Consider the following 23,151-nt stretch of genomic DNA (forward strand, 5'->3'; position numbering starts at 1 on the left):
ATTGTAACTTTAAACTTTTAATATCTAGACATTGTAAATGATTAACGTTTTGATTCGAAAGTTGAAGAAGTTTTGTGTTGCTTGAATTTGTTATATTTATTATATGTACATGTGTCTACGCTTAACAATACTTATATACCATAATCACTCTTACTATAGATGGAAAAGTTTCCAAAACAACGTCATACCAACAATATTTTGGTTAGGTGTTATGTTTTTGTGTCAATATAGCTATTTCATATTCTATGACTTTTGGTTCATATTAGTTAACACATAGTTAGAGATTATATTAACATCTTTTTTTCCTTGATATCATATACTTTATTCAAACCGTGTAATAGATATAAACATTTATCTTCCTTAAATATTAATTTTCTAATAATACATTTAAGACTTATAAAATTAATTATTTTAACCCGTGTAGTAGACGAGTACCTATCCTAATTATATATATATATATATATATATATATATATATATATATATATATATATATATATATATATTTATACTGGTTTAATATGAATGAACATGTTTAGGTCTTTTGTTGGTTTGGTGTACACTAACTTATTGTAACTTTAAACTTTTAATATCTAGACGTTGTACATAATTAACGTTTTGGTTCGAAAGTTGAAGCAGTTTTGTGTTTCTTGAATTTGTTATATTTATTATGTTTGTTGACAAGTTTTTCCACTCGTATGTAACATGGGCCTATATACCCTAGTGAAAATAAAAGAGTGATCATTTTAGGATTTTGAAAGTTTTTCTTGCAAAGTTGGAAGTTTAACTTTAGTTTCAAATAGCTGGTGAAAATAAAAGAAAGTGAAATAAAGTGATTATTTTAGGATTTTGAAAGTTTTTCTTGCAAAGTTAGAAGTTTCTTTAGTTTCAAATAGCACCGACGGATCCGCACTCTAAGCTATTATATAAAATTTATAACTATAACTTATATCATTATGGGACACCAAACCAATAGTATATCCAGCTCGAAAGTCGGTAGAAAAGACCTTCGTAACGTCCGGAAGTTGTTAAAGAAGTTTCACAACGTTTTTAAACTTTTTACTCCAAAGTTAGGGGACACCTGACGCAATATGTTTTTTCTCTTTAGGTTAAGCGGTATACACCCCTCAACACCAATCCCCTCATTTGTCATGTCTGCGTCACGTCATCTTTCCCTTATCATTCAATATCACCCTTCAACCTAGAGGTATACACCCTTAAACACCATTTTTCATCATTCTCCATTTCCTATATTTCCTTTTGATTTAATACAATATTTATATTTAAAATATATATTTGAAATTATAATACTTAATAAAATAAATTAAAATACATAAATTTAAAAAGTGGAAACTATTACATTAATTAATATAGAAGAGTTGAATGGTAAAAATATGTTGTAATTGGTTGAAAAGGTTTGAAATCGGTTAATGTAATTAATATATATATTAAATACAATTTTTTTATAAAAGTCGACCGTTTGCAACGGTCACAAAAGCAAGCCAAATGCTCACTAACCCTACTAACCATGGTCAGTGAAGTCAGGTCATGTGTGACCAACATTGGAGGGGGGGGGGGGGGGGGGGGAATTGGCCAAGGGGCTACCACCTTGAACCAGTAGGGGTTGCCCACTGGTCTATGCCCCTTAGCCTACTACCGACTTCATCGCTCACCTCTTAAATATAAAGTTTTTGCTTTACGTTCTTTTTAAAATATAAATTTATTTTATTTTAATATAAACATCACCATAAGTTCATTACATATGGAAGGCACACGAGCAATAAGTTATGTCACGGGCTCTTATTAAATTGCTACATTGACGAATTTTGGGAGTCATAACATTACCATTCATTACCCGTTAGACTTGGCTAAGTATCTCCACCGCATAAGGTTTCGAGGAAACTAAAAGTATCAAATGCAAAAGGTACAAACACTGACATGCATTCTCGTGTTTAGTTATATTCATGAAACAACTTTTAGAGTAGCCTGGTCGATGGTGAAACCACTACCCCCAAGCCCATAAGAGCTGAAGCCCCTGTCAGGACCACACATACGTGTTTCCCTCCATCCATCCAAAGATCAAAATGTTAATTAGTCTAAGTATTATTTTCCTTCCAATTGCTCGGTTAAGAAAATTACAGGTGCTTCTTTTATAACCGATATCCTAGCACACTAATTATGCCAAAAAGATTGTCCCTAACCAAGGTGTGTTGGTAGTTGAACCCTAAGAGTTCTCTATAATGTATCGTCATGCTCCCCAAAGGTGTGACATTTGTTAATTTTCATATTTTACTACCCAACTTATTCGGATATTTATTATTGAAAACTTTCGATATTAATGTTCATTTATGATATGCATTTTCGTTCTATATTTATTTATGTTTTCGTAATGTTACAAACTCAATTACAAACGTTATTTCATGTACTAATACTTAATTGCATTTAATCTAAGTCCAAGTGATAAAATTGTCAAAAACCAAACTTTTTGTGGAAAATCATTCATCGCGAAACGCGAAGGAATCCTCTTCCATGTCCCGCGATACGCGGCAATTATAGGGTTACACCCCGTCTTCAATTGGGCCGTGCTATGCAACGGATTCATCCTCTATTCTTCGTGATACGCGACCAACACCAAGATCAGCTACAATTGTAATTGGGTCGCGCTACACGAATGTCACACCCCAACTTAGGGTCTAGGCGTGTGACTACAAGTTGGTACCTGTGTTGTAAATATATCAGAGTTATGGGTTAATTTTAGCGGAAGACTTTTAGGTTTGAATATAATATTACTTTACATTGAAAATTTACTTGGGAATTAAATACCCAAGTATTCGTTTACAAAATATGTGTTTATATTAAAAGGATTTTGTTTATAAAAAACGGAGCCATCTTGTAACGCGCTTCTATCTTCAAAAAGACTCTAATCCTTGCTATTGCTACTAATGCTTAATTACCTGCAATAGGTTGGAAAAAAAAGCCAGCTATATGCCGGTGAACACGTATGACTCAAAAAATGATTGAATAACAATTACAATACAAATATAATTTTCTTGACAAACTCAGTGGAAGTATTTCTACTTCCGATATATGTACCACTACCCTACACACACAAAAGTGTTCTCCGAGCCACGTAGCCCTTAATGGAGAAATAGTTATGACCGTTTAGCCTGCGGCCATGTAGCCTTTGATTGTTTAGGCTGAAAAGTTATGTTTTGATTCAGACACATGTGTAATCGTTCTGAGTTGATTTTATTTTCTATTTTGTATTATAACGTTTTAGTGATCACGTAATCTCATGTAAACGTTGACTGCATCTTTAAGACAAACACCCGTTCATCTTATCGAGTATAAATATGTTTTGACTGATTTGTAAAGGTTAACGTATTCACCTGTACCGTTGGTGTGCGTTTGAAACCTTGAATGTGAATGAGAATGATATTTAACCTATACATAAATAGGTTTGTATAAATATTTGAATGGTGTTTCTTGATTAAGCTATAATTGCTAAGCTTAACCTTGAAAATCGTTTTATCTTTGTTTGTGAATTAATTACTTTGTTTTTATGTGACGTTTGATTTAGCATGCTTTGGCTTAATAGGTTATAACACGTTGGTAAGTTTCTCTAGGTAAGTAAACGGGTCCCACGTTGATTGTGATTTGTCGGTAAGCAACTGGTCCGATCCTTTCAAGTATCTTGAATGCTCCCACAAAGCGTAAACTCAGTTTCCCTTTCTTCCCGAATCGTACTAAACCTTTCCAAGGAGATACACTCAATAATACTTTATCGCCTTCTTTGAATTTCAATGGCTTGCGGCGAATATCCACATAGCTATCTGTCTATATCTCGCTTCCTTCAATCGTTCACGAATTTGTATTACTTGATCTATGGTTCTTTGAACAATGTCGGGTCCAGATAGCTGACTATCATCTGTTTCACACCAACATACGGGTGTCCTACATTTCCGTCCATACAAAGCTTCATATGGTGCCATTTGGATACTCGTATAATAACTATTTTTATACGAGAATTTCATTAAAGCTAGACGAGTGTCCCAACTTCTTCCTAAGTCGATGACACGGGTACGAAGCATATCTTACAGGGTTTGAATTGTACGTTCACTTTGGCCATCAGTTTGGGGATGGTAAACGGTACTTAGATTTAGTCGAGTCCCCATTGCCTTTTGAAAGCTTGACCAAAAATTTGAAGTGAAACGACTATCTCTATCGGAGATGATGGATAGCGGCACACCATGCAAAGATACTATGTTTTTGACGTATAATTGTGCTAACTTATCCATGCTAAACGTTACTTGTATCGGAATGAAATGAGCAGACTTAGTAAGTCCATCTACAATAACCCATATTGCATCGTTCTAGCAAGAAGTTTTAGGTAACTTGATGATGAAATCCATGGTTATCGTATCCCACTTTCATATCGGTATTTCAGGTTGTTGTAGTAATCCTAACGGCTTTTGATGTTCGGCTTTTACTTTAGAACACGTTAGGCATTTGGCAACATATAAAGCAATATCCTTCTTCATGCCGATCCACCAATAATCATCTTTTAGATTGTGATACATCTTGTCGCTTCCCGGATGCATCATGTACTTGGATTTATGAGCTTCTTCTAGAATCGTGTTTCTTAAATTCCTAATCATTGGTGCCCAAATTCTTGATCAGTTGGTCGATAGTATCATTTTCTTTCTCGTCTTTAATATTTCTTTCTTCTAGTGCTAACTTCTGAGCTTCCTTTATCCGATTAGCTAAATCAACTTTGAGTTACAATCTAAGAGCTCGAACTCTCTTTGTCTTTTCATGTTCTTTCTTACTTAAGGCGTCAGCCACAACGTTCGCCTTTCCTTCATGTTATATGATCTCATTTCCATCCAACGCCTTTGTCTCATGTTCAATTCTTTTTGATCAAATATATGCTTCAAACTTTTGTGATCAGTATATACTATGAACTTTACACCATATAAGTAATATCGCCATAACTTCAACGCAAAAATTATAGCGCCCAATTCAAGGTCATGTGTGGTTTAATTCTTCTCGTGAACTTTTAATTGTCTTGAAGCATAGGCAATTACTTTCTTTCCTTGCATCAAAATACATCCCATTCCCGTGTTCAAAACATCACAGTATATGATAAAGTTATCTAATCCTTCTGGCAAGGCCAAGATAGGTTCATTAGTTAACTTTTGTTTAAGTATTTCTAATGCTTCCTCTTGTTTTGGTACCCATTCAAACTTAATTGCTTTCCTAGTGAGTGAAGTTAGCGGGACAACTATTCTAGAGAAGTCTTCTATAAATCTTTGGTAATATCCGGCTAATCCTAGAAAACTTCTAACTTGTGTTGGTGTCTTAGGTTTTTCCCATTTGGTAATACCTTCTATCTTAGCTGGATCTACTTGAATATCCTTTTCATTTATAACATGGCCAAGAAATTGAACTTTGGATAACCAAAATTCACATTTAGAGAATTTGGCGTACAATTTCTCATTTCTTAGAATTTCAAGTATGATTCTGAGATGTAGTTGATGATCGTCTTTGGATATTAAATAAAAAAAGAATGTCATTAATGAATACGATAACAAACTCATCTAGATATGGTTTATAAATACGATTCATCATGTCCACGAAAGCTGCCGGAGCATTAGTAAGTCCAAAAGGAATAACGGTGAAATCATAATGTCTGTATCGGGTTCTGAAGGCTGTTTTAGGGATATCTTCCTCTTGTACTTTCAACTTATGGCAACCCGATCTAAAATCAATTTTAGAAAAATAACTTGCCCTTAGATCTGATCAAACAAATCATCGATTCTTGGTAGTGGATACTTGTTCTTGATCGTAACCTTATTTAGCTCTCTATAATCTATACACATTCTCATCGATCCGTCCTTCTTATTTACAAACAAACAATATTGGAGCTCCCCATGGTAACGAACTCGGTCGTTTGAATCCTTTTTCCAAAAGCTCATCTAATTGTTTCTTCAACTCTTTCATCTCCGTGGGTGCTAGTCTATAAGGAGACTTAGCTATTAGTGAAGTTCCTAGTACAATATCGATTCTAAATTCTACCTCTGTATCTGGTGGGGCTCCTGGTAATTCCTCGGAACACATCTTGAAATTCAGAAACGATTGGCACTTTTTCTATCTTTTTGGGTTCGGGTGCTTTAGTTACATAGGCCATGAATGCAAGGCATCCTTTACCTAAGCAACTTCTTGCTTTTATCTTAGAAATTATTCCTACCTTTCTTGCTTCTTTATCTTCGTTGATACGAATGTTTTTATCATTAGACGTTCGAATATCAATGGCTTTATCATCACATAAGATACGGGCTTGATTAGATGATAACCAATCCATACCTAAAACTACATCAAAACCTGCTATTGTCATAGGTAACAATCGTACAGGTATGATGTGATCGGCTAAGGATATTGTCGCATTATCCAAATCCTCGGTTATTCTACTTACACTTCCATCAGCAGTTTCGACTTCATAATGTTTATCTAGTTTAACAAAGGGTTCATTCAATAGACTGAGTTATTGTTCATCAAAACCGTTAGAATCCATATAAACGATAATTGACATGTCAAGTTTGGTATTCGCATGTTTACATGATACAAAAAAACTAAGCCGTTAACTCTCTACTCTTCTCATTCACCGCCACCGTCCACCGTCGATCTCCGGAGACAAAACGATCGGTTCAGATCTCGGAATTTTCTCCGAGTGTATACAATTGTATACACTCCATTCTCCGAGTCGTGTTCGTCAAGAAATTGAGGATTCCGTCATTGGTTTCCAGATCTGCCGTTAACCATCGGTTATCAAGCTCTCAGATCTGCCATTAGTTTCTTCATCATCAAGCAGCTCCTCCGAACAACAACCCACCGTCGTTAGCGTTTGGTAACCTTCCAGATCTGCAGTCATCTTGCAGCTCACAATGACGTGTCCGAAAAAGACCGGAGGAGTCTTCTGGACGTAGCGTACTTGCTGAAGGAGTCATACGGAACACATCGGAACACGGAGGTTTCGTTTGTTGGGTCTTGAAAGCCAGTTTTCCTTACCCATTAACTATTATATTATTATTAATACTATTACTCATTATTATTACTAGTATTACTATTAGTAGAAGTATTATTATTGTTATTATTACTATTATTATTACTACCATTATATTATTATTATTACTCATTATTATTATTATTATTATTATTATTATTATTATTACTACTACTACTATTACTATTATCTTGATTGGGTGTTCTATTGCTTGTGTTTGTGCGATTAGTTGCAATCATAGAGCTTAGGAACCATGACTATTACTTGAGACCATGTCCTGAAACGAGGGGTGTTGGAAAGGGTAAATATAAGGAGTATATATTGTGTTTGGCTTCTTGGAATGTAGGAACACTAAATAGTAAGCTGCTAGAATTGGTAGATGTGCTTAGAAGACATAGGGTTCAAATAGCATGCCTCCAGGAGATTAAGTGGAAAGGGCATAGAGGGGCTGAGTGTAATGGGTATCAGTTGTGGTACTCGGGGTCTGATGGAGCTAGGAATGGAGTGGGGATCCTAGTGGCTAAGGAACTACACACTAGTGTGGTGGAGGTTATAAGACATAATGACAGGATTATGGTGTTGAGATTAGTACTAGGAGAGGAAGTAGTGGCAGTAGTCTGCGCCTACGCGCCTCATGTAGGCTTAGGGGACCAGGAAAAGAGAGAATATTGGGATTGTCTTGATGCAATGGTAGGGGGCATACCTAGGGGTGAGAGGATTTCTATAGGAGGGGATTTTAATGGACACATTAGTAAGGCTAACGATGGTTTTCAAGCCGTACATGGGGTTTTCGGTTTTGGTGATAGGAATGAGACCGGGACAGAACTACTAGAATTTGCGGTGGCCCATGACCTAGGAATTATAAATTCTTATTTTAGGAAACAAGACCCTCAGTTGATCACTTTTAGCAGTGGCGGACGCGACACACAAATTGACTACTTTTTGATGAGGCAAGGAGACCGACGTTGGTGGAAGGACTGCAAAGCCATACCTGGGGAGACAGTGGTGGCTCAACATCGACTGCTGGTGACATATATAGGCTTCAGAAATAAGCTGACTGTTAGTGAGAAGAAAGGTACACCTAGAATTCGATGGGGAAATTTGAGGGACGAAAATCTCCTACTATTTAAGGACAAACTCAGACTGCAGACGCATGCTCGACTAAATGGGGACTCAAATCATATATGGGAAGCTATGGCTACAAAGATCATTCAAATATCAAAGGAGACTCTTGGGGTCACAACAGGAAAAACAGGTGGGTATCAGGAGTCTTGGTGGTGGAACGAGGCTATACAAGATAAGATAAGGGACAAACAAGGATGTTTTAGGAAGCTTATGAGGTGCACAAATGAGGAGGAGCGCGTGGAATTGAGGAAGACCTACAAAACAGCCAAGAGAGAGGCGAAGAAGGCAGTGTCGGAAGCAAAGAACGCAGCTTATAAACGGATGTATGAACATTTAGAAATAAAAGAGGGGGAACATGCTATGTTTAAGATTGCTAAAGCCAGGGAGCGTAGAAGGCAAGATCTAGGGCCGGTGAAGTTCATAAAGGATACAGATGGGCATGTACTAGTCAAGGAGCAGGACATCAAGCTAAGATGGCAAACCTATTTCCACAATCTTTTCAACAATAGGAGACCTTACCAAAAAGAACATGACAGCACAGCCTCCCAAAGACAACAACCGAATAACTACTACTGCCGACGGATCACACGAGAAGAGGTGCAGACTGCACTGAGGAGGATGGGAAGGGCTAAGGCGGTTGGCCCAGACAACATACCCATTGAGGTGTGGAAGTGTTTGCGAGAGGAAGGGGTCATGTGGTTAAATACTCTGTTCAATAGTATCCTTAAATCTGGTAAGATGCCAGACCAATGGAGGAGCAAAGTTGTAGTTCCTGTCTATAAGAACAAAGAAGACGCCCAATGTTGTGGTAACTACCGAGGAATCAAACTACTAAGTCATACTATGAAGCTTTGGGAAAGAGTGATCGAGGTTAGACTTAGACGAGAAACTCAGGTTACGGTGAACCAATTTGGATTCATGCCAGGGCGTTCTACCACAGAAGCAATACACCTTATAAGAAGATTGATGGAAAAGTATAGGGAGAAGAAGCGTGACCTGCATATGGTGTTTATTAACCTAGAAAAGGCCTACGACAGTGTGCCATGACAGGTGCTTTGGGAGTGCTTGGAGGGTAGAGGAGTACCCCGGAAATACATAGAGATAATTATGGATATGTATACCAGGAGTGCAACAAGTGTTCGTGCGCCAGTGGGTGATACTGATTTCTTCCCTGTAGAGGTAGGTCTTCACCAGGGGTCTGTACTGAGTCTGTTTCTTTTTGCAGTATTCTTGGACGAGTTGTCAAAGTCGAATCAGGGGACGCTCCCATGGTGCATGATGTTCGCAGACGATATTGTGTTACTTGCTGAGAGAAAACAAGATCTAAACATGAGACTCGAGGAGTGGTGAACAACCTGAGAGACAAAAGGTTTATGGATTAGTCGATCTAAGACCGAGTACCTCCACTGTGCTTTTGGAGGGGTAAATGACAATGAGGACGCACAGATTACCATTGAAGGGCAGGTGGTTCCGCAGGTAACGAAGTTCAAGTATCTAGGATCTTTTGTTCAAAGCAATGGGGAATTAGATAGTGATGTGACCCATCGAGTTCAGGTAGGATGGGGTAGATGGAAAGCAGCCACAAGTTTATTGTACGACAAGAGTTTCCCAACTAAACTAAAGGAAAAATTTTATAGGGTTGCAGTTAGACCTGCAATGCTATATGGAAAAAATTGTTGGGCCATCAAGAAGGCACAAGTGCGGAAGATGGAGGTAGCAGAAATGAGAATGCTACGTTGGATGTGTGCGCACACAAGGTTAGACCGAATAAAAAATGTTGTGTTTCGGGAGAGATTAGGGGTAGCGAACATAGCAGGCAAGATAAGAGAGTGGAGATTGAGATGGTTTGGACATGTGAAGAGGAGACAAATGACGAATCTTGTTAGATCAGTAGAAAACATTACTATAGAGGGGAAAAGGGGTAGAGGACGACCTAAATTGACTTGGGATGAGAGGATTAAGCTTGATTTGATAGACCTAAATCTCTCCGAGGACATGTTTGAGGATAGGAATTTTTGGAGAAGTAGAATTAAAGTTAAGGATTTTTAGGGAGAAAGGAATACCTTAGGGCTTCTGTTTACCTTATTTTAGTCACACACCATAATAATATTTTGTCTACAAAAATAGTATTAATATTATTATTATCATCATCATTATTACTATTATTATTATTGTTATTATTAATATTTTTATTATTACTGTTGAACTCTGATTTCCTTTGTATTGTTTCATACATATGTACTTTAGAGCTGAGGGTCTCTCTAGAAGCCACCTCTTTATCCATGTGGATAGAGGTACGGTGTGCATATATCCCACCCTCCCCAGACCCTACTTATAGCTATGCTATTGGTGGGACTTCACTGGGTATGATTGATTGATTGATTCATTCAATAGACTACATAATTTATAATCTATAAAACTTTGGTTCGCACCAGAGTCAAATAAAACCCTAACGTAAACATTATTAATAGGAAATGTACCGGTGATCACGTCCGGTAAGTAAGCTGCCTTATGGGTATCTAGCATGAAGACCCTTGCGTTTCCTTTCTTGGCATCGGTCTTGGCACCACTACCACTTGAACCAGCTGCTGCTGTCGTCGGCTTCCTTTTGGGACACTCATTGCTAAAATGCCATTTCTCACCACAATAAAAACACACCACTTCTTTTTGATGTGTTGAAAAACACACTTACTTTCCTTATCATTTTATCATGATTTAAGTACTTTCTTAGTTTAATTATTATGTTTTATCGCTTGTTTATGCTTAATTTTACAAAGTTGAATGTTTACTTGTAACTTATGAGATTTGGTGGAAAAACAGTAAAATTTGAAGACTTTAGGGGCTTATTTGGTCAAGTTTTAAATCTACAAGTCAAGGCCCGACCCAAGCCCACAAATTAGAAGCCTTTCTTGCTTATTATATTAATTTAAAAAATAAAACTAAAATAACCCTAACACCTGCCTATAGTCTGATCAAAAATCAGCAAGGAGAAAAAGAAAGAAAAAACTGGCGGCTAGGTTGGTGGCGGCTAAAGGGAAGAAGAAGGAAGGCTCGGGTTAACTTGGTACAACAGCTAGGCTTCTTATACATTCATAATCTCAGCTATAACCTTAAGTAATTCATTCATAAACTTTGTCTTTTGTTCAAGAACCCTAACTTGTTAAGTTTAAGTTTTTTGTTGGATTGTTTTGCAAGTAATTTGAAGTTTGACATGTGTTTGATTGTTCTTGATCACTGAATGAGCTTTATTATGTTTCTGTTAATGTTTATGATGTTTAAGTTAAAATAAATTTTTCCTCTATCCTTGGTTGCGTAGTATTCGTCTCCATTTGGGTAGTGTGTCGGTGAGACCGAGTGGAGAGTCGGCATTAGAGCACTTTTACAATTCGTCACCCGGTTTTGTTCTTAAAATCAATTAAGGGTAGGTTAGGGTTTGTTAGTGAGACCGAGAGATAATCTAGCTTCATGAGTGAAACTTAGTTGTGTCATTCCTTAGGAACCGGTGTCATGAGATTCTACAATCCAATAGCTTATTATACCTTTGATAGGATTCTTACCTAGGTAGACGTTTTTCCCATTAATAAATCATATTTTCACAGTTTCGTCTAGTTTTCTTAATTTAAGTCTTTTAAGTTAATTTAAGTTAGGTCAAGTATTTAATAATATAAAAATTATTTAAAAAATATATTATTCTTAGGTGAGTCTTATTTAGGGTTAAGTATTAAATTCGTTTTCACGTGTCCTTGTGTTCAACACTCGGACTTCCTTAGTGCTATACTATTAGTGATAGGTACACTTGCTGGTTTTGTGTGGCTTCTTTAGGAATTACGTTTAATAAATTTAAAGCTTAGTTGTGAGAGCATCGTTATACACACATCAAGTTTTTGACGCCGTTTCCCGGGACACGGTAAGAGGCGTATTGAGAACGACTCAAGTTAGGACTTGCCTTGTTTACTACTTGTTTTTCTTATTTGTTTTGTTTGTTAGTTTAAAATAGTTTAGATAATTTTAGTTTATTTTGTTTATTTTAATAGTAGTATGCAACGTACTCGATCTCTAGGACCACCAGAAACCGATGGATTTCAGAACCAGAGAGAGAGATTCGTGAGAGACATCGTACAAAACCGTCTTCCAGTTCATCTACGTTCTTCGGTAATACATTCTCTTCTCCTACTTTTTATGAACCCGTCATTAGGGATAGGATTATGAGTGACGCGAATCCACCACCGAGGAGGACAGTTGCAGACCGGGCCCATCCGGTCGATGCTGGCGCGAGATCCAACATTGCTCCACCAGCTATCGGAGTTCTCACGACTTGGGAGATTCCATCTATTATTCTGAACACGATTGCTCATTCTACTCAATTTCACGTGTTGCTCCATGAGAACCCACATGTTCATCTCACACGCATTACACGAATTTGCGACACGTTTCATCTTTCCTTTCTCACTCGTTGATCATGCGAGTCTGTGGCTTGAGTCCCTCCCACAGGGATCCATTGCTACTTGGGCTACCTTGCAGACCCAATTTCTTGAGAAATACGATCCTCCGGCTAAGGCCGCTCGTTTGCATAACCAGATCCATTCATTCCAGATGGAGGACACCGAGAGCTTCTATGAGGCGTGGGAGAGGTTAAAAAATCTACTTGCTTTATGTCCGAACCACGGCCTAGAGGACTGGGCAGTTGTTGAGAAGTTCTATAACAGAGTAACGTACGCGACTCAGAGTATGCTCGACACGGCTGCGGGAGGTAACCTATTGACGACAAAGGACACGGATGAGTGCATTGCCTTGTTTAACGATTTACCCATGAGTGGATACCATCTACCACCAACTAAGAGTACCAAAACCGTCGACTCCTTATCAGGCGGCATGCATTCGGTCGACACAAGCACCGCACTTGCAGCACAGGTTGAGGCGTTGGAAAAGATCGTGAAGGACCTACAGGTGAAAAGTAAGTTATGCAAGATCTGTAGAGGGGGCAGGTACCGTTCAGTGCCCCGTAGGTTTCCAGGAGGAGGCAGTCGACTTTGTTAATATTCCAAACCGAAATCAAAACTCTTTCAATTCTTATAATTCGGGGTGGAGGGGTAACCAAAATTCCAACTGGAGGAACGGAAATCTGTCCGGCTTCCAGCAGCGTCAGAGCCTATTCCAGGATTCTGGTGAGGGAACGAGTAGCGGGGAGAAGAAGCCCACGTTAGAGGAGATGATGGCACAACAGACACAGATGTTGTCGCAACTTATGACTCGAGAGGACTCCCCTCACAAAGAGACTCAAGAAAAATTTCGGGAGCACGAGTCATTCATGAGAAATCAAGGAGTGTCAATTCAAAATCTTGAGTGGCAGATGGGAGAGATAGCAAGTCGTCAAAATGAGAGGTCGGCAGGAACACTTCCATGTAACACAGAACAAAATCCGAAGGCCTTCGCGAAGGCTGTGACGACGAGGAGAGGTGCAGTGGCATGTAGCGAGCCCCTGATTCGGGAGGCGACGAGAGGAGTCGTTGACGAGCCTGCGGTAGATGTAGAGGAGTAGGTAGACGAGGAGTAGTTATAAAGCAGTTTAATCGCATTTAGCGTCTCTCACTTAGCTCTGATTTGGTGTCGTCGCTCACAGTCCAAGAAGAGTAGTCCTTTCATTGGCTAGGGGGATTACGCTTAATGGGATAGACCGATCATCGCTTCCTTCCTCTACTAGTTCTGGAGTCAAGCCAGCAAAGAAGTAGACTCTTTCCTTTTTCACTAGCTAGCATCATAGGGATATTCGAAGTTTCATGAGATAGTATATTTCTAGACTAAAGCTAGCAAAAAACAAGACTGAGGTTGATAGGGGCATTACTAGTAATTGCTAAGGTGCTTTATGAAGTATTAACCACGCTCATCTCCAGTCGCCTTTGTGATTTCATATACTATTCCCGTATGCCATATCTCTTATTCAATCTTGCTATACGTCCAAGATTTCCCCCATCGGTAGTTGGAAGCAGAACTGAGACTGGCTGTGACTGACCTTTTAGTTAATCTTAGCTGCTACCCTACTTATCCCAGCTCTAAAAGCAGCTACTGACTCATCAAGTTGAGTCGACAGTGATTCTTCTTGTTCCGCTGTGAATGTATCGTTATCGTATTCAGTAGTTTTCCCTGCTCGCTAAAACCCTTCTTCTGGTCTTTATCTTGAATATTTCCTATTGTTGAACTAATTACTTTTCTCTAACCAACTTATGACCAAACAAAAAATGACTTAACTATTGGCCAGATTTCCCTCTCATCATTCAAAACTACTTCTATCTAGCTCCTCTCTTCACCATCTTTTGGTCAAAAAGAGTAAGAGTATTCAATCCCAAAAGTCTGGGAGCGAACTCTGGGCGAATATGAAGCGCATGGATACAAGTTAGGCCTTGGAATGAAAGACAATTCTGAATCCACTTTGTCTACGAAAAAGGAAGCTATAAGTAATGCAACTATGAATCGATTTGAACCAATGACTCTCGCCGTATGAAAGCAATACTCTAACCGCTGAGTCAAGTAGGTCAAGCTGAGTCAAGTCAGAGAAAATAGACCCCTAGAAGTAGAAGAGAAAGCCGCGCAACCAAAGTTCCCCTTACTATACAAGGGGGGGGGGGCGGAACGCTAAGAAAGAGAAAGCGTTATCACTATATGAAATGAAGCTAGTTATCGGAAGAAGTTATGTCTCAAGTGAAGTCATTTGATGCCTATCCTCGCCTCATAACGAGTAATGTCGGCAGTCTCAATCGAAGGATAGGGATGTTCCAGAAGTAGTCTCAAGGAAAGTTAGCTATGTTTATGCCAAGGCAGAGGAAGAACTGGTTGGCAATGAGTAAGAGAATGAATCCCCCACCGAGTCAGTTGATGAGAAAGAGTCTATTGGTGTGTCCACATCTTTTTCAGGAGAGTCAGCCATCGGGAGAGAGGTGGCAGGTGTGGCTGTAGTCTTTGTTGCACGAGTAGCTGGATATTCTAGTCTTTTCGAAACTAACTATGACACTACGTTCCCATAAGACATGGAATTAGACTGTTTACTCGAAGTATGGAATAGTTGTACCTTATTGACCGAAGTCTGCTCTCGTTTCATCCAGTGGGGAGTTTCACTCAAGAATGAATACGTTGTTTTGTCTCATTCTTTCTCTATCTACATTAGCACGGGAATGAGTGACTAATAACGAGTGAACGGGAGTCTCCACCGACCAAGGTGCATCAGAGGCACATCCCTGGAAATACAGCACAGGCCGAGAACCAGCCATTACCCTGCACACCACCGAGAGTCTACAAACCTAGACTCCCATATCCCAGGAGAGTCCGTAGGGATAGAGACGAGAAGTAGAACTCCAAATTTATTGATCTTCTGAAATAGCTTCATCTTAACATACCATTCCTTGAGGCACTTACAAAAATGCCCAAATATGCAAAGTTCCTGAAGGATATTCATTCAAACAAAGGAAGTTTCACGATTCCCTGCATCTTGTGTGATAATACGATTGTTCATGCGCTGGAAGATCTTGGTGCCAGTATTAATCTCATGCCGTATTCTGTGTATCGCAAGTTGGGTCTAGGCGAACCAAGGCCTTCCCGTATGAGTATCCAGCTTGTGTGATCGTTCTGTGAAATACCCCCGAGGGGTGGTCGAGAACATGCTTGTTCGTGTCGACAAGTTCATCTTCCCAGTGGACTTTGTCATCCTGGACATGAACGATGACGATAGTGTCCCACTTATTTTGGGCCGACCATTCCTTGCCACTGCACAGGCGTTGATCGACATCTGCGAGGGTAAATTAATCTTAAGAGTTGGGGATGAGAACGTCACCTTTGATGTCGGGGAGTTTCTCAGCGAAATTTGTGGAGGATCTGCCTCCGACACCCAGATTCTCGATAGGGAGATTCCGGAGATTGAAATGGTTGCCGTAACCAATCAGTCCTTAGATGACGACACCGAGTCGCATATACCTGAATCTCGCGTGTCTGCTGAGATCGTACGAGACGATCCGATGGACCGACCTTCGGTCGAGGGTCCTTCTTCTTCCTTAGAGCTTATGCCTTCCCACCTTGAGTATGCGTTTCTAGATGAGGAGAGGAAGTTGCCGGTTATCATTGCATCTGCTTTGACGGAGGTCGAGAAGGAGAAGTTGTTGAGGGTGCTACGAGAGCACAAGGAGGCTATTGCATGGAAGATTATCGACATCAAGGGTGTCAACCCTTCGTTTTGCACTCATAAAATCCTCATGGAGGATAATTTCAAAACAGTCATTCAGTCGCAACGGCGGCTTATTCCGAAAATGCAAGAGGTTGTGAAGAAAGAGATTATTAAACTCCTTGACGCGGGATCATTTTCCCCATTTATGATAGTGCTTGGTGAGTCCAGTTCAAGTGGTTCCTAAAAAAGGTGGCATGACAGTTGCATGGAAGATTATCGACATCAAGGGTATCAACCCTTCGTTTTTCACTCATAAAATCCTCATGGAGGAAAATTTCAAAGCTGTCGTTCATCCGAATCGGCGGCTTAATCCGAAAATGCAAGAGGTCGTAAAGAAGGAGATCATTAAACTCCTTGATGCAGGGATCATTTTCCATATTTCTGATAGTGCTTGGGTGAGCCCAGTCCAAGTGGTTCCTAAAAAGGGTGGCATAACTGTTGTCACCAACGAGAGGAATGAGCTTATTCCCACTAGGACTTTGACGGGATGGCGAGTTTGCATAGACTATCGTAGACTAAATGATGCCACCAGGAAGGACCATTTTCCTTTATCCTTCATTGATCAGATGCTAGAGCGTTTAGCAGGTCAGCAGTAGTACTGCTTCCTAGAAGGTTTCTCCAGGTACTTCCAGGTTCCTATAGCTCCCGACGACCAAGAGAAAACGACTTTCACCTGCCCTTACGAAACGTTTGCTTATAAACGTATGCCGTTCGGACTTTGTAACGCTCCAACCACATTCCAGAGGTGTATGGTGGCCATTTTCCTTGATATGATAGAGGACTCAATGGAGGTGTTCATGGACGATTTTTCCATATTTGGGAGTTCCTTCGATCATTGTTTATCAAATCTCGAGAGGATGATGTCCTGCTGCGTTGACACCAACCTAGTCCTTAACTAGGAGAAGTGTCATTTCATGGTTCGCGAGAGCATTGTTCGGGGTCATCGGATCTCAAGTGCGGGGATAGAGGTTGACCGCGCAAAGATCGAGACCATTTCTAAACTTCCCCCGCCTACTTCTATGAGATCCATTCGTAGCTTTCTAGGTCATGTTGGGTTCTACCACCGGTTCATCAAAGAATTTTCTAAGATCGCGAGACCCATGACCAAACTTTTGGAGAAGGATGCTCCATTTGTTTTTTCTGAGCTGTGTATCGAGGCGTTTGATCTTCTAAAAGACAAACTCGTCAACGCCCCGATCATGGTCGCTCCCGACTGGTCGTTACCATTCGAGTTAATGTGTGACGCGAGCGACTTCGCAGTCGGAGAGGTTCTTGGACAACGGAAGGATAAAATCTTCCATCCGATCTACTATGCTAGCTGGACCTTATATGGTGCACAGGAAAGCTATACCACCACCGAAAAAGAGATTTTAGCTGTGGTGTTCGCTTTCGATAAATTTAGGTCCTATCTGGTTCTGTCCAAGAAGATTGTTTATACGGATCATGCCGCTATTCGATATCTTTTCAGCAAGCTGGATGCTAAGCCTCGTCTTATCCGATGGATCCTGTTGCTTCAAGAGTTTGATATAGAGATCCGTGATAAAAAGGGGGCCGAGAATGTGGCGGCCGATCATCTTTCACGTCTAGAGGAAGATGATTTAGGAGATTCGGGGATCAGGATCGACGATTGTTTTCCTACGGAGAGTCTGATGTTTGTTACTGCACAAGAGGAAGGTTTTCCATGGTTCGCTGATTTCGCGAATTATCTCGCTGACGGATACCTCCCGAAGATGCCTTACCAACAAAAGAAGAAATTCTTTGCTGACATCAAATATTACCTTTGGGACAACCCATATCTTTTCTGCATCGGTGCTGATCAGCTTATTAGGAAGTGGGTGGATGTCAAGGAAGGATGGAAAATTTTGAGCCATTGTCATGTGGGACCGACAGGAGGTCACCACAGTGTGAGTTCTACGGCGAAGAAAGTCTTTGATTCTGGTTTTTACTGGCCGTCTATCTTTAAGGATGCTCATCTGTTCATTAAGAGTTGTGATCGTTTGATATACGTCTATTTATACATCTCGTATCCCGTGTAAAGTTTGTTTATTTAATGTTTTGAGTTCGGTTTGATTCGTGTTTCGTTTATCTTCCCGTAATTTATGTTTTAAGTGATGTTAATTATTTGTTTACGTGTTTTATATATTCTGGTGTCTTGCATGTTAAACTTAATTCTTTCTATCATTTCATGTGAAGTTTAAGTTCGCTTTGCTCGCTAATGATAACATGATTACTTCGCTAATGTTTTGTTATGTTTTCATGTATATGGTAGCTTGGAGAAGCAAGGGAAACAAGTTCTAGAAGATTCTCAATGTTACTTGGAGTTCAAGAGAAGATTAATCAAGATTTAGCAACAAATAATCAAGAAATAATAAAAAAAATCCGGAGCCACTCATATAGTACGCCGCGCCGCGCGGCCCCCTTGGGCATAGCCTTCGCGCGGCACCTAGAGCCTTATGGTCAGCTCGTTTTTGCAAGTCGAAGCCCATACTCGCTTATATAAACATCTTTTATTAGCCTAGCCGAGGGGAAGCACAAGTGCAGCCGATTTTGAGAGGTTTTCAAGGATTTGAAGCTAGAAACTAAGGAGGATCAAGAGAGCTTTCATCCGGGTGTTCGAGGATCAATTGCAAAGGGTATTATCGCTCTAACTTTCGTTCCTTGTTCATTATTTGTCATGTCTTGCGTCTTTGTTTTTAATACTTGTTTAGGATTGTTTTTAATAATGATTCTAGGCTAGACTTCATGTCTACCTAGGTTTGATGAACATGTTTGATACATGATTCTTGCTTTGGACAATTGATTTGATTATGGTTTCGTTATTTTAATAGTAAAAGACTAGATTTTGTTTTCATGATGCATATGAATGTTTGTTATCTTGATTAATTGTTAACTAGTGATTCACATAGAACTTTTATCTCTTGATTGTGTTCTTTAGATTTAGGGTTTATGATTAATCATTACTTGGTGTTTTGATTATTGTGGTTGAATAGGCCTATCAGATCATAGAAGCTAGTTGATAGTTGGTTAGGGTTTTAAATGTTTTGCTAATTTCCAATAGCTGTAAGGTGAGGAGTTGTTCGTGTGTCTTGGTCAATTGCATGCTAGGATACATAGTGACAATATTCTTGCTTAGTGTGTTGATCCTTGTTCATGATGTCGTGTTTAGTTTATCAAGTTATCTAGGGTTTAGTGTTTTGTAATATTGCTTGCTTTAGATACTATTAATTAACACTATTTGATAACCATGAGGAAATCAATATAACTGATTGCTTAATAATCTAATATTCATTCTTTAGGATTTTACTTGATGCGATTGAGGGTCCTTTAGGGTTTGTTAGATGAATATATTTAGAAATCAGTTTCCATATCATATTAGTTTTCCATTGCTTGATGATTGTTGATGCATGGGATTCTTACCTTGGTAGATTCCTTCTCTTATTGATTTCGATCTTGTGTTTTATTGCTTATTTCTAGTTTACTTGTTTATTTGATTTCTTAGTTTAATCTTAGTTTAAAAAAACCCCCTTTAAAACATTTATAATAAATAGTCGTGTTGTAAGTTGAGTCTATTTAGTTAATTAACGTAATTTATAGAGTCCTGTGGGTTCGATATTCCGGACTTACTTAGCTTTAGTACAATTGACCGGTTCACTTGCCGGTGTTTTGTGTAGTTGAGTCTTAAGTCTAGTTTTTATTACTTGTTTAGTTTAGTTAATATTTAATTGACTGTTCTAGCACATCAAGTTTTTGGCGCCGTTGCAGGGGACTCTTGGCAATTGCGTTATTTATTTTTAATTAGACTTAATTTCTATATACGTGCTATTTGTTTTATTTTCGTTTGAGTCGTAGGAGTCTAATTAAATTTTAGTTTAACTTAGTTGTATTTTTTATTTTTAGACTACTCACTTAGTCCGTTGCGTCTTTAAGGTTTATGCCACATCTTCGTTCGTAAGGACCACCACCAGCTGTTCTTGAATTGTCTCCATCGTCACAAAATTCATCTCCGCACAGTTCGCCACCAGAAACTCCGAGAAGTCAACCAGACGTTCAAATGGCCGACGATAGAAAAATTGCTGTTCAAGCCTTCGATGGCTTAACCGGAAACCAGTCATGCATCGTCGTTCCTGCAATCAACAATCCCAACTCATGGCAGATTCCATCATACGTCATGAACAACATCGTTCAAACTAATCAGTTCACGGGGCGTGAAGACGAGGATGCACCGGCTCACATTAACCGACTTTACCGCGTTCTTAAAACTTTTAATTTACAAGGTGCTACCGAAGATGCTATTTTCTTACATTTGTTTCCGTTTTCACTTGCAGGGAAAGCAGCTACTTGGTTTGACACGCAGCCACCTGGCACGTTCACCACTTCGGAAGTACTATGTTATGCATTTATCAAGAGACACTTCCCACCGGCTAAATCGGCTATTCTTCGCAATCAGATTCTCTCGTTTCACATGGAGCCGGGGGAACATTATTGTCATGCTTGGGAGCGTTTTCAGAACATGCTAGCCCGTTGCTCCCAGAATGGTCTCACACCATGGGCTCTTATGGAAAAAAATTACAATGGGTTGAACTACGAAACCCAAGTTCGGTTCGACACGGCCGCGGGAGGAAGTTTACTGGCAAAGAAAAATGTCACCGAGTGTAACGATATGTTTAATAGCATCGCTAAATTGGACCTTGCCAAAGAGCCACATCGCGGGAATTCCACTCCCGTCAGCAGTACATCCTCATCCGCTCAAGGTGTACACCAGGTTAATCTGGATACTAGTGTGGCTGCTGCTTTAGAATCACTAACCCGAGAGGTTAAGGACTGAAGGCCAAGGTGGATAGATGTGAGTTTTGTAAGGGTGGACATGGTACGTTGGAGTGCCCGGTGATGAATCAACATGTCGATTTCATTCCTGGTCAGACTAGGTTTCCCAACAATTACAACAACAACAATCAGAATTGGAACACTTACAAGAACCCGAATCAGAATAATGCTAACTGGCGTCCGTCGGGTGCACCACCCGGGTTTCAAAATTCTTATGTTCCAGGACAAGGTTAGTATTTCAGTAATAATAACACCGACGGTACTAATGTTCAAAGTAATGTGCAGGATTCAAACGGTGGAATCGGGCGTTTGGAAGAGATGATGAAGCTAATCTTGGAGAGAATCAAGTTACACAGAAAATTTAGCCGACCACGATTTGCTCTTCAAGAATCAACAATCTTCTATTCTCGATATTCAAAGGACTGCTGGTGATATTGCTCGTCGTTTAGAACACCAATCATAGAGCCACAAGTAAAGAAAAACACCGATAAGAAGCCGGTTGGAGCCCGACCACCACCACACACCATTGACCTAGCCTATGTCCCGTATCCCGCTCGTCTAAAGAATCAAAAGTATACAAAACATTACGGTAATTTTCTTAATATATTTAGCCAATCGAATGTCAACCTTCCATTCGTAGAAGTTCTTCAGCATATGCCTAAGTACACCAAATTTTTGAAAGACCTTCTTAAAAGAAAGGATAAGTTGGAGGATTTGTCGACTGTGCCGCTAAATGGAGAGTGTTATGCGGTAGTTCTCAATAAAGTTCCGGAGAAATAACCCGACCCCGGTGTTTTTACCATTCCATGCCTTTTCGGAAGTGATACGACATGTAAATCATTAGCCGATCTAGGAGCTAGTATAAACCTTATGCCATATTCTTTATATGAAAAGCTAGACCTAGGAGAGCTCACCCCTACTCGTATGACGTTGTCTTTAGCCGATCGTTTCGTTAATTATCCGAGGGGTGTCGTGGAGAATTTCCTCGTTATGGTAGATAATTTGGTTTCCCCCGTAGATTTTGTTGTTTTAGATATGGAGGCTGACGAGAGAGTTCCTATTATTTTAGGCCGTCCATTTTTACGTACTGCTAGGGCGGTCATTGACGTGTTTGAAGGTAAGATTACTCTTAGAGCCGGTGATGATAGTGCCACCTATTTAGCTAAGCCCATGAGACATACGAGTGGTCAAGACGGTCTCATTGATCCATGTCACCCAGTTTACGCGATAGAATAATTTATCTCGGGCATGGGCCCTAGTCTTGACGATTCCCGTTCTATAAGTTTAAGTGTGGGGAAGGAGCGAGCGGTTTTTAGATCTCGGGAAATGGTGAAGCATGTTGTAGAAAAATGTGGTGGTAAGCGAAAGATTGAGAAGGTTCGTGGTGTTAAAAGGAAGAAGACAAAGATTGATGAATGTTCGGATCGTGATTCGGTATCTTTGAGGGCATTGGAGTTCTACCGAGGTGGAGGAAGCTCCACTCGGTCCGCCACGTGATTCGCATAAACATAGGTTCTTGAGTGAAAGCTCAAGTGTAGAGTTTGTAGATTTTCTCTTATTTTAATTTTTATTTGCTTAGTTTTGTTGAGTCATGGATTCGCTAACATAGTTTTTTGTAGTTCGACTTTGTTTTACGTTTTTGAGTTTTGTGAGTTTGAAGACTGAATGAGCTAGAGAGGCGATCCCCAAGAAAGAATTTAATGAAAAAGACAAGTGTGGGGATGGAGTAGCAGTGGAACCGTATACTTTATCTTTATTTATTTGCTGCTAATTATTCATGTGTTATTTGTCGATTGATGTGAAATACTTTGAATGCTTAATATCTATCATTATGATAAGATACATCTTTAGATATGTTTGTTTTGTTTTGCCGCTTATGTTTGTGTGTGAGAAAAGGAGTTACCAATTGCTGAGCATGTTCGTAGTTGGA

This window comes from Bidens hawaiensis, unplaced genomic scaffold (genome assembly GCF_021521415.1).
Source record: "Bidens hawaiensis isolate Kalapana, Puna unplaced genomic scaffold, B.hawaiensis_p1.1 tig00032053_1, whole genome shotgun sequence".
Lineage (NCBI taxonomy): Eukaryota > Viridiplantae > Streptophyta > Magnoliopsida > Asterales > Asteraceae > Bidens > Bidens hawaiensis.